The sequence below is a fragment of the Podarcis vaucheri genome, assembly GCF_965113315.1.
Source record: "Podarcis vaucheri genome assembly, chromosome: 4".
Taxonomy (NCBI): Eukaryota; Metazoa; Chordata; class Lepidosauria; order Squamata; family Lacertidae; genus Podarcis; species Podarcis vaucheri.
In genome coordinates this window covers 71,201,339-71,214,647 of record NC_138762.1, presented here as the reverse complement: position 1 = coordinate 71,214,647, position 13,309 = coordinate 71,201,339, and the positions used below count along the sequence as shown (strand labels likewise).

General features: G+C 42.6%; 1 protein-coding gene and 1 long non-coding RNA gene across 5 annotated transcripts in view; one reads left to right on the top strand and one right to left on the bottom strand.

Annotated features, from left to right (window-relative positions):
- Positions 1-13,309, top strand: part of SHROOM2 (shroom family member 2) — a 108,716-nt gene that overhangs the window by 25,871 nt on the left and 69,536 nt on the right. The gene's annotated exons all lie outside the window — the stretch shown is intronic.
- Positions 3,768-10,804, bottom strand: LOC309530938. The gene is made up of 2 exons (XR_014218974.1): positions 10,606-10,804; positions 3,768-4,123 (listed from the first exon to the last, which is right to left on the bottom strand). It is a non-coding gene; the product is annotated as an uncharacterized lncRNA (long non-coding RNA).

Sequence of the window (13,309 nt, the reverse complement as noted above, 5' to 3'; positions counted from 1 at the left end):
CGCCGTGCGATTTCTGTTCTCATCCTGAAGCCAAGTTCTTAACCCTAGGAACTATTTCTGGGTTAGCGGAGTCTGTAACCTGAAGCATCTGTAACCCAAGATACCACTGTAGATCAATTCACTTTAAAGCTTTGTTTTTCTGGTTTATTTAATTTGCAAAATAATGGGTGGGGGGGGATTTCTTCCCTAAATCAATTTCTTAAACAAGTTCAATTTTGATAGACAAAATAGGTAGTTGAACTGTTCTTGGTTGGTGTGTGTGGGTGTGTGGGTGTGTCTAAGTGTAAGAGAGGGAGAGAAGTTGCACTTAATCACATAGGCTTTTAAATGGGCAGAGTTCTGTTCACTGTTTTTGGAAGATGCTGTTGCAAGAAGCAAATATTTTGTTCTTGTTTTCAAGCCTTTTTCTCTTTATTCGACACGTTTGGACAAACTTGAACAGTGAGCGACAGAAGTCGATCATGGAAATCACACTTGCACAGAGTCTGTGTGTGGCAAAAATGTAACATATAAGCAGAAACCACATGGTTTCTAAGCCTAAATTTCATTTTTTTAAAACGTCATGTTCAAGCTTTCACCTTTCTCACATAGGTGTGGAAAGCATGGAGCATGGAGACAACAGCCTTGTCTGCAAATATGGTCACTCACAACACAGAGCCCTATGCGTTTCTCCAAACCAGCCAACTGTCCATTGGTATTTGTTTTCTAAACCATAGAACCTCTGTTCTTTAGAAAATCACATGGTTTAGGCTTTTTAAAGCTGGACGGAAGCCAGTCCTGGCAATGATACTGAGATAATTTAACAAACTGTAAATAAATTACTCTTGTTTGTTTAGAGAGATTTGGTCTTTCTCATTCCAGAGTAAAAAAAAAAAAGGAAGTCAGAAAAATGGACTCTCCTCAAACAAGGTATATTTTCAGCATTTGGTTTCTTCTCCCACAATGCGGGATGAATTCTGTCTTTGTGCCCTGCCTTAAGGAAGCTGCTATTTCCCCTTCTACAAAAGACAATGATAGACAATGTGGTGGTGTTGGGAGCAAGGGATTTGGAGGCAAAGACCAACATTCAAGGTCTCCATTTCCCCCCTTCCCTGAAGCTATGGCTACTGCTCCAAAGTTAAATCAGACCTTTGAGTTCATACAGGAATGTTCGCCTTGCATTCCACACGCTGAGCCATTTTTATCGTGGGGGCTCAGGAATGTGCTTCCTTTTACTTTTTTAGTGTCTTGGTGGTGGGAAAAGGGGTATAATTCTGGGGTTTTTTATAAGCAACAGTGCCAGGAATTGTTGCACGATCTTGAAACAGAACATCTTGTGACACAATTCAGTCTGTCGGGCAAGCATCCTCTGCCATATGGCTTTGTTTAATTAAAATGTACATAGCTGTTGTTGTTGTTTCTGTTTGTTTTAGTAATCTAGCTTGAAGTTTCATTGTCTTGTCAAAAAGTAGACTTCCATTATTGGCTTCCTCAATCTTTATGTGACCTATTAATTCAAGAAGTAGTTACCTAACAAGCATCTTATGGAAAGAAATGTTCAAGTCAAGCTTATTTAGTTTATCTGAAAGAATGACAAGGAATGCTTTTTTGTTGTGTTGGACAATCTATCTCCAGCTATCCTGGGGGGATTTATGTTCAGCATGACTTGTGTATGTATCTCTTTGTAACAAGAATGTTTCTCAAACTTTAAAAATGTGGCGCTAGTGAGGAGGCTTAAGTTTACTCTATTGTAAAATCCAGCCCCTCAAACCAGCAAGTAAATTTGTGGAGATTCTTATGTGCAGTGACATGCATCTTGCTAGAGAGACATTAAAGATTTATTTTATGAGACATGTTATACCCTTCCACTTTCCTACCTGGTAATAGGATCCACCTGGCTGCCATACATGGAAGAATATCTCAGCAGTAACAGAGCATTTCCTAAGCACAATCAATATGTCCAGTTAAAGCAGGCCTTGGAACCTCTTTCTGCTGCAAATCAGAGCTGGATGCATTGAGGCAGTAGGTGTCTGCACTGACTGAAATAAGGTAGCACCACACATTCTTATAAAACCTACTTACCAGCACGTTATGGGACTTTGCGACATTACCTTTCCTCCTGTCTCTAGCATATAAAAGTTACAGTGTTTATGCAATGCTTGTGTTGGTATATTTTGAAAAAAAATAAATAAATGTTAGTTTAATTTAACACTTTGATATTGTTACTGTCCCGTTTGCTTGTGGGCCAACAAGAAACTTTGTGAACTGATAAGGGCCCCATGCTATTTGCTCAGCAAATCAAGTCATTTCTATCCTGCTTCTCTTTCACACATTATATACACCAGGAGATTCAGCTTTGTCACCAAGTGTGCCTTGAAGAGTGTGGCCAATTCCAACTCTCCAAAAACATGTGTATCATATAGGTGCACTTGTAAAACGCCTGTTTGTTGCATTTACACTGTGTTCAGCCAACCAATATTGCGGTAGGAAGAATTCCTTCTGTCCAGCTAGATGATGTAATTGGGAAGGGACAGCTTTGTGTTTTCTTAGTTGTACTAAGGCATGAGAACAAGTTAGACCTGTTTCAGCTTTCTTAGTACTACTAATATAATGTGGGAAGAGGTCCTTAGGATAGTAAGTAAATAAATACTTCTAGAAATAAATAAATGTATGGGTCATACTATGTTTCCTATGATCTTCTAGCCAGGCTTTTGGTGCCACTAAGTCTGCTTCAGAAAGTATGTACAGATGGATATCAGTAAAACTTAACACATTACCTTCTGTTGTGCATAAAATTCTGGTTTAAATATAGCTACCCTTTAAATATAAAAGGATAGGCATTCTCATTTGGGAGAAGCTCATGGCCAGGAGGAATATGAACATTGGTTGCACCTTCCTACCTCATACACACCTAATGCATAAACCACCAGCATCTTGAATATTCATCTGCAGGACCCACTAGCTTATAATTTACTACTTAATAATCACTAGTGTCTCAGGAGTATGAGACACAGGACTGAAAAGAGGGATTTCACGGGAAATCATTTCAAAAGTCATAAATGCCCTTTTGCTCAATGGTATTGCAGCACGTGATGATGGACTTACATTTTTATGTACATAGGAAGAAAAGATTCCTAGGCGAAGCAGATGTTTGCCTTGTTGTGATTGATATTTCAATACTACCTGCTGCTATACTTCAGAAGTTACTAAAAATGCTAGTGGGCCTTATTGGCTTATAGGAGAATTCCCACTTATGCTGGGGTTCCATTTCTGGCCACTGTGCACGTTAGCAGGATGCATGGAAGTCCATTATTGTCTGTTCTGCCTTGGCCCATTCTGCCCCCTTTCAAAGCTGAAAATGGTGCGCCTTTCAACAGTCACACACATGCTTTGCTTACAAAGGCATGATTACGTATCATTCTTTATTTGCAGTACTTTATTTTCAGTGGGTCCTGGGATAGGAGATATTCACCGAATTCTAGTGCTATTACAGTCATACCTCGGGTTACAGCCGCTTCAGGTTGCGTTTTTTCGGGTTACGTACCTGCCAAAACCCAGAAGTACTGGAACGGGTTACTTCCGAGTTTCGGCAGTCGCGCATGCGCAGAAGCACCAAATCGCAACCTGCGTGTGTGCAGATGCGCCACTGCAGGTTGCAAACGCTGCGGGTTGTGAACATGCATTCCACACGGATCATGTTCGCAACCCGAGCGTCCACTGTATATATTTGGATAGTTGTGAGGGATGATATGCTCTTGGTTCTCACAGAACTGCTTTCAAAGTTAGGATAAGAGGCTCACTTTGCTAATTTATTCACATAAGTGGCTGATTCCTTGAAATGAACAATGGTGCTGAGCAAATAAATTTACTACTTAGAATTTAGCTTGAACATTGGCTCAGACATGCGTTTCTGATAAATGTTCTGACCAGGAGAGAAATCTGAGAATACTGGCAACACTGCATGTTTTTCTAAGTGGGAAGGACATCCCTGAGGTACAGATGCAGCTGGCTTGAGAAAAAAGGAAAAGAACCAGAGGAAGTTGGTTGCGCCTTTTAAAATGGATATTGATGTTTCAGCAAATACATTCCTGTTTCATGCAGTACTTTGGGTACTGCATGGTTTTGAGTGGGAAGAAGCATAATTCTAAAAGAGAGAGAGAAGGAGCTTATTTAGTATCTACTCCGAGTAAATAAGAGTCCTAGTAAAGAACTATCTAACTCGGCACCCTGTATCAATCACGTGGCAAGTACACAAATGTGAAGATAATAGCCCTTGTCCACTGTTGTTTCCCAGTGACTAGTATTTAGGGACATGCTTGTTAGTAGCATATCATTTGTGAATTTGTCTGGTTTCCTTTTAAAGCCCTCTGGGTTGGTATTGTCGCCACCTCTTGTTGCAATGAGTTCCATAGTTGAAGCATGTACTTCCTTTTGTCTGTCTTGCCTCTCACACAATCAAGCATCATTGGATGACCCTGGGTTCTTCGGTCATGAGAGGAGAAACACTGCCCACACCTTGTAGAAACCTTTGTTCTGTCCCGTCTTGCCATTTTTAGGTAAGCTAAAAAACAAACCTTCCCTCATAGAGGAATTGCACCCTCATCTTTTTGATTGCACTTTCCTGAACATTTTCCAGCTCTGTGGCATTCTTTTTTTTTTTTTTTTTTTTTTGGTAAATGTCTTTCACCTTAATCCATCTGTTGTTTCATTATACAAAATGGGCAACAGCAGAAAACAACATCCCATCTTAAATTAAGGCAGACGAGGGACACGAGACTCTGCTGGAGTTAATTGCGAACTTTTATAACTGAGACAATATTGTTAAAATGCAAAGTTTAACTTTACTGCTTTGTGCTTGTGTGCATACACACATATACACATGGAGGAATGTATTCTGAAGGTAGGTGACTGTGACTTTGCCTTCCCTAACTCCTTTAGTCAGTCTGTAATATCTGTAATCTAATTCTCTGCACTCCTTTGGTGCTTTTGATCTGAAACGAAGGCCATGAATTATGTTTAAAATACCCCTCATGGAGCATGAAATCCAGTAACTTATTGCTCAGGGTTGGCATGTGTTCAAATAACTCTGCTTGGGGCCAGTAATACACAATAACCTTGAGTTTAAGGTGAACTCCTAAATAAATTACAGCACAGCCAGTCAAGGAAATAAAAAACAGTCCCCATTTCTCCACAACCTAGCATATTTTGTAACTATAAACACCTGTAAATGCTTATGTATTTTTGAAAGATCTGTAAAATACTCCCATTTTGTGACCTGTGTGTGTGTTTAAAGCATAGCTTGAAAATAGTAGGTTTTGTTGTTTTCTTTAAATAGCCTCCCTGGTTTGTGTTTGGCACTGAAGACTGTGGGAGGCAAGACTCATGACAGTTCAAGCAGATTTCATCCAGGCTGCTTCTTGCATTCTGCACGTTCATCATGGTAGGTTCATTTTTAGACGAGTTTTAATAATGCACCTTTCATGTGCCTCTGTGAGAAGCCTATGCTTTGAAAGGCCTCGCCTAATAGCATCAGGCAGGAACCCTCTGTGTTTAGATGCCTGTAACCTTGCTTACAGGTTTGTTGTGAAGCTAAAAATCTGTTAGCTCCTTAGAGCAGAGCTTTCCAAACGGTGTGTCGCGAGACATTATTGTTTTGGCTGCAATGTGTAGGTGTGTCGCGTGAACTCTCCCCACGCTCCTCCCGGAGTTGGAAAGGTGTTAGTGTAACCTCCAGTTTGCTAGTAAAACTGAATTGCTGTGTCGCAAAATGATGCATGTCTAAAAAGTGTGTTACCAACATGAAAAGTTGGGAAAGCTCTGCCTTAGAGGAATGGTGGGTTTAAAATAATGTGTGGAGGATATGTCTTTATCTTCTTTTTAAGGCATGATAGAAATGCAGAGTCATACAGTGGTGCCCCGCAAGACAAATGCCTCACAAGACGGAAAACTCGCTAGACGAAAGAGTTTTCCGTTTTGGAGGTGCTTCGCAAAACGAATTTCCTATGGGCTTGCTTCGCAAGACGACAATGTCTTGCGAGTTCCTGCTGGTTTTTTTCCCTTCCCCCCCTTTTTCTAAGCCGCTAAGCCACTTATCAGCTGATCCGATCAGCAGATAAGCCGCTAAAAGCCGCTAATAGCGCTAATCCGTCAATGGGCTTGCTTCGCAAGACGAAAAAACCGCTAGACGAAGAGAATCACAGAACGGATTCTTTTCATTTTGCGTGGCACCACTGTATTCTTTAGTCATTCTGAGCCAGCGACTTAGTTGGACGCCATCCTACATTTTCTTTGTATCTTTTGGTTAGAAGACTTTTAGAAAGCACTGAAGTGCATTGTGTATGGTGCCTTGGCCTGGTTTGCACAACACAGTAAGCCGAACAATGGCTTACCAGGACCATGCAAATGTTGTGGGCTCACAGAGAAGCGCTTGCAGCCACTTTGGTCCTCTCTGGTGAGCTAAGTCAGGTTTGGCTTAACATGTAACCCAAACTCAGGACTCAAGGTCAAGTTTAGTCCTCACTAACCACAAGCTGTAGCCCAAAACAGGCCAGGAGTCCAGCTTTGAATAACACACTAAGCCCAACTTTGGTTTAGCCCAATGTGGAGCTAGGACAAAAAGAACCACAAAATCCTGTTCAGAACCCTGCATGTTTATGTGGCCACAGTAAGCCATAGTTTGGTTTACCGTGTCGTGTGCACCAGGCCAACTTTTGCAAACTTGAGTTCAGCAATTTGTTAACCAGCATTGTCAAACATAACAAGAAAACTTCATGGGACTGACAGTCCGCATCACAGTTTGAGATCCCACCAATGTAATAATGATGGTTAGGGACTTTCCCAGTTGTACTCCTCTGTCTTGCTAGTCCAGACTTTACTCAGCCACCTTCAATTGAGCTGTTGTTCTATGTGAAAGGTCATTTCTGTTGAATGAGCTAGTTTAATGTGGCCGCTCCTAGATTCTGACAAGTTGTTTTTATAAGGAGATGCCTTAAGTGTAATTAACATTCAGCTGTTCTTAATGAAAAAAAATCTACTCTTGTTTTTACTTTTTGAGAAAATTGCTTGTTTTCAAGCCAATGCAGAAGAATGACTGCTTTAGGCATATATATATAGAGAGAGAGAGTGTGTGTATTTATATATTTATTCCTGGTGGTATACCCCATTGAAGCAAATGGGGCTTACTTCTGAGTAGTCCACATAAGACTGCACTGTTAGTGCGTTTAACACTGTGTTTTTTAAAGTGGTCTGTGCCAAACCAAATATTTGCATTACATTAGCCTTTAGGATAAAATTCTCCACTGTAGCACTTTTGTGTTAGCTTGTTAGTCCCTTTCTTTTGTAGAAATCTGAGTAATAATATTTTCCTGCTCCAAGCACTTCTTTAGATTAATGCGATGCATATTTCCCTTAATGTTTAGACTACTACAGGAATAATGTTCTAAAGTATCACCAAACCGACAAGGTTTGTATTTGTAAAGCACGTAAATTGTTTATGTGTTGGCTGCTAGGGCTTTTCCTACGAGCATTGCAAGTTGTACTGCATTTGGTGAGAAAAAAATCCTTCTAAATTCAATGCTTCATCTGCCATGTAGCTAGAAAAAGTATCCCTGTATATGTGCAGAGCTCTGTGCCAGTGGGTGCTGTGGGGAAAACAGCCTTCATAACACAAGGCTTATGGAAACAGAAGGCTGGTCTTTAACATACGAACATCCAGTTTAGACAAAACCGCAAACCATGGTTTGCTATTAAAGGTACTGTATAAGCCTATGCAGACCTTGGGCTTGTATGTTCCCCCTAACCCAGTGTTTCCCAACCTTTTTTGGGCAAAGGCACACTTGTTTCATGAAAAAAATCTCGAGGCACACCACCATTACAGCCCCGTGACGTCAGCGCGCAGCGTCACGCCGGGAGGGACATGAATTGCTAGCAAATTACATAATCACCTCCTTGAGGGCTGGCTCATCTTCTCCGAAGGCAGAACCCCATTAATTAACAGCACAGACTCACACCATAGCCAAGACGAGGGGGAGAAACCTCAGTCATGCACAGTCATGCACATGTGGGGACTAAATGAGGACGAAGACCGGGCAGAGAGCAGGGTTCAAATCACCCCACCTGGCCAGGACAATCCCTGGGTGCTCCCTTGGGCCACTCGCCTGACCCACCTCGCAGGGCTGTTGTTGCGAGGATAACACGGGGAGAACCACGCGCGCCCCCGGGAGCTCCTTGGAGGAGAAAGCGGGTGATGAATGCAATGCACGAAATATATGAGAGGTGACCAGGTTTTGCAGGTGAGGGGCCCCCGCCAGCCTCCGCTTCCAACACCCGGCGCAACGACGCCGAAGTTTCCCCCCGGGCTCGGCTCGGGGAGCAGCGCTGCTCCCCCCCGGCTCCCCTTCGCCCTCCCGGCTCTCTCTGCCGCCCACTGGGGAACCCCCTCACCTGCCAAGTCCGGAGCGCCGGTGGAAGTTGCATGCATGCATGCAGGGTGCCGCGTTGCCATTGCATTGCACTGCACTCCATGCAACGCCTGCACGCATGCATTGCCTTGCACGCCCGCCAAGGGGTCTCCCCGCGGTCCGATGCATCCCCTCAGGCGCGGATGCAGCATTGCAAAAATAAAAAAAACCCCGACGCAGCCCTACCTGGGGGGCAGCCTCCGCCGCTCCGCCTCCGCGGGGATCCCCGGGCTCCATCCTGCCACCCGATCTCTGCGGGGGCGCAGGGAGGCTGTGCGGGGTCTGCGCGGAAGAGCCCCTGCCCGCCTGGCCGCCGCGCTCATTCCATGGCCGGGAGAAGAGCGCTTCAAACAAAACGCCTGGCCCGCCAGGCCACGCTGGGAAACGTAGTTTGCGCACCCCGCGCGGGCGCGGAGCCCAAGGGCGAGGGGACTACGGATCCCGGCAGCCCCCATGCCGGGGACGGAGGGGGAAAGGCCGGGTGCAGGGATGGAGGGACGGGTGGGCGAGCGAGCGAGTGAGTGAGTGGCAGCCGCCAAGCCTTGGCCGAGAGCCAGGAAGGGCCTCCCCGGAGGAGGAGGAGGGAGGCGCAGAGCGGGAGGGAGGGAGGGAACCCCAGGGGTCATCTAGTGACGGCGCCCCAATCGAAAATTTGACTTTTAAAAAAAAATCTTTCAAGTTTTTTAATTTTTCCCGTGGCACACCAGGCAACATCTTGCGGCACACTAGTGTGCCGCGGAACAGTGGTTGGGAAACACTGCCCTAACCCATCTCCTCTTTATGAATGAGAGGAGCACACCAAAAGCTTCCTGTTTTGCTTTTGAACCAACCACAGTTCCCCATTGTTCATGGAACTGTGGCTTGCTCTAAAAGTGCATATTTAATAAATCTGTATATCAAATTGTGAATGAGAGGTCCAGAAGGTGAAAGGACAAGAATAGGCCTTTTCTGCAGTGGCTCCTGCATGTGGAATGCCCTCCCTAAGGAAGTTCTGCTGGCGCCTTCATTATACACCTTTGGGGACCAGGCAATACCTCTCCTCTTCAATCAAGCCTTTGGCTGATTGACAGCCAATTCCCTTTAAAAATGTGTTGTGGAAGTGGGGATTATTGGATTGTCTTTGCTTTTGTTTTTATTATGTATTCTGTGTTTTTTTCTATTATGATTTTATGTTGCGAACCACTCTGAGACCTACGGATATAGGGCGGTAGTATACAAATTTAATAAGCAAACAAACAAAAAGAAATACTCCCATTACAAAAGGCAGCCTTTTCTGGTATCAGTAACAAATGTTTAAGAGGTACACCCAGGGCGTCCCATCTACAGAATGTTAAATGCATAGTCAGTGCCAGTAATTTTGAACCTTTCCAGACCTAGGTCCAACCATAAACCCAAACATGCACTTCTGGGCTCATTTACATTTTCTTTTTCTACCTATAGTGGTAGTACTGCTGCTGTGACACACCTTGAATTAGGCCACTGTATAGTAGTGCATGTCCACACATGTGTTGAAGACCAGTGTTCATCCTCATCAACTTTCTGAATATAATATAGTGTCAGGTATGAAAAGCTACTTTGTCAATGAAATATGTTGCATAGCCAGAACTGGAGAGCCAAGGGCCCATCCATATTTGAAATATACTAGCAGGAGCACATTCTTTTTAGGAAACGGGATTGTGTCATACTGAAAGTCTGTGTGCATATTTTAACTGGATGTGTTGATGAAATGTTAGTTTTTTCAGTAAACATGGTGGAGTGGTTGTCTTCTGTTCTTCCAAGTGAAGATGCCTTATAAATTTGCCTTACAAATTTGCAAGGAAACCAAATTAATGTGCTCTTAACCTTATATATAATTGAGGAGCTTCATCCATTAGTTTCTAATCTAGTTAATTGTCCTGAAGAAGAAAAAGAAAGTGTCCTGTTTCTGGATGGAGTAGAATAAAGGGCTTCGGTGTAACACTACACCACTATAGAGGATTCATGTTACCAATTAATAACTCAGCAATAGAAAGAAGCTTTGGCTTCTTTCATAGAAACGGGTGCAACAGAATGTCTGGATCATATGTTTCTGAGAAATTTGGAAAAAATGGCTCTCTAATTCCTGTTCCCCCAGACGAGTTTTTAAATCTGAACTTTTGTTTACCACCATGTTTATATTTAAAGGTACCTTTCTTCCCCCATGGCTATTCAGCATCCTTTCCTCCTGCAAATAATTTATTATACCTTTAGTTCGTGCTTTGCATGATATCAGAAGGGCTGTGCATGAAGAACTCCTGATCACCCTTTCAAAAGCAGTCCTCTGCATTGCCAAGAAACAAACTTAAGAGAATGGTTGCCTGTTCTTGAAATAAAACATCAGCAGCACTGTATATGTTCAGTTGGCCAATATCAGTTCATCTATGTAAATTCTAAGAGTGTTCAGTTCGTTCTACTGCATTGCTCTAGCAACTATAACAATAAATGGAGCTACTACATATAAAATTCTGCAACCTTTCTCTTTGGGTAGAGGTCAAGTGTTGGGCAGCCACTGTTAGCTTGTGGTTGTACGTACGCACATACAACAAATGAGTAGGGATGAAATGGTTTCTCCCTTTGGAAACAAATAAACAAACAAGAGTTGAAAAGGACCCTGAGTATCATCTGTTCCAACCCCATGTAATGCAGGAATGCGCTGCTGTCCCTTACGGGGATTGAACCTGCAACCTTGGCATTACTAACACCATGTTCTAATGCATAAAGCAAGGACAGGCAACCTAAGGCCTGGGGGCCAGATGCAGCCCAAACGCCTTCTAAATCCGGCCCGCGGACAGTCTGGGAGTCAGCATGTTTTTACATAAGTAGAATATGTTCTTTTATTTAAAATGCATCTCTGGGTTATTTGTGGGGCATAGGAATTTGTTCATTTTTTAAAAAAATTCAAAATATAGTCCGGCCCACCACATGGTCTGAGGGATGGTGGACTGGCCCACAGCTGAAAAAGGTAGCTGACCCCTGGGTTAAAGTCTAGCCAACTGAGCTATACCTATCTCTGGCTTTTCATACTGCTTTAAAACTTGTTTTTAGCTGCTTTTATGGCATGTGTGTCATTTTTGAGATGAATGTAAAAAGTTATTCATAAATTATAATAATCTGAAATGTCTAAAAGTCAGTGTCGGGAGGCATGGTAGAGTCTCTAGAATGTTTTCATACTACGAACAACATATTATAACTTAGGGCGTGAATTGCAAACATCTGCTTCTGTCTGCCAGACAAGCTCCAGCAAGCCCCAAGTACTGTGAAACACCATGTAGTGCAAAGGGCTGTCACTGTTCACTTCCGGACTGGAACAGAAGCAGAGAGCTACAGCTCTTAAGATGTGAGGAATTGTGACTTCCCCCATCAGTTAAGGATTGTTGCTTGACCTGGGGCCTCTGCAGGCAGTGTGGAACTGGGCAGAGAAATTTTGGTTTGTGGCTCTGGCTTCTCATTAAAAAAATATGAATGGGACACTACTGATGTGGGGTTTTTTTTTGGGGGGGGAGTAGATTTACACACACACACCATTTAATTCCAGCACTTTTGAAAAATGGTCAGCTGAACAAAATCTTCCTCAGTTGTCAAAAATTACCACCATGGGTAGAATCCAAAGGTTTTCCTTTTTCTGACAAAAGGCTAGGCACCTTTTTGAATCCAAAGTCTGAAGTCTTATAACACGTGAAAAATTCAGAAGCAAACTTACTAATATAAGGTTTTCAATTCAGCATTTAAATCTTTGGTGGGAAGGGGGCAAATATTTGATCAAGCATGCTTTCCACGTTCCTTTATATGAAAAGTTACAATCATTTTCACAGTGTCAGTTGCAGGTTATCTAAAACTAGTTACTAGCTTAAAAAAAAAAGATGGTTAGCCATCATATATTTCTTGTTTCATATCTGAACTTCAGGAGTAAATGACTAAGCATTGCATAGTCCTGAAATCTTGATGCCTGTGAGGTCTGTGTAGTTTCATATAGCCTCCGGTACCAATTCGTACTCTGCCGCTAATTAAAAAAGCATTATTTCCCTAACGTTTCATCCCTGAAGCACATGCCATTCTTACACTTAACCTTTTATTTTAGAATATGAAAAAGTAAAAAACACCTTTCCTCTCCGAAAAAGCCCTTACCCTTCTCGGTAGTGGTGCCCACCCTGTGGAACACCCTCCCATCAGATGTCCATGAAATAAACAACTATCTGACTTTTAGAAGACATCTGAAGGCAGCCCTCTTTAGGGAAGTTTTTAATGTTTTATTGTGTTTTTAATATTTTGTTGGAAGCCACCCAGAGTGACTGGGGAAACCCAGCCAGATGGGCGGGGTATAAATAATAAATAATAAATTATTATTCTTATTTTCATTTATTTCTGCTTTTCTCTGTTTTGAGTCTGCCTCCCAGTAGCACGAGGTGATTGCGTTCTTGATTCATGCAAAGATGCAACAGGCAGCCTTCTCCTATGGTTTGACACTTTGTCTCTCAGAACCCAATTAATTATTTAACTTTAATTTTATTTCTCGTTACACATAGTGTGGGAATACAGAAGCGCAGGATTAATATTTCATCATAGCTTGATAATGTAGTGACAGCGTTCTGTCTTCCTGGATGAGCCTAGATTACAGAGGCAACAGGTTTTATCTACCTTGAAAACCTTGCCTTGAATTATTCACACTGTTCACTCTTTGTTAGAGGTGTTCCCTTAACAAATCTTACGGGCGGGTTGCTCCGAGTGATCCTAAGCAGATTATGTAAAATAAAAATAAAAGAAGATTATTCTTGAAGACCATCTGCCCCCCCCCATTTTATCTACTGCTGCATTTATTTCTTTTAAAAATTGTCTGCTTTTCATCCGAAGAAGGC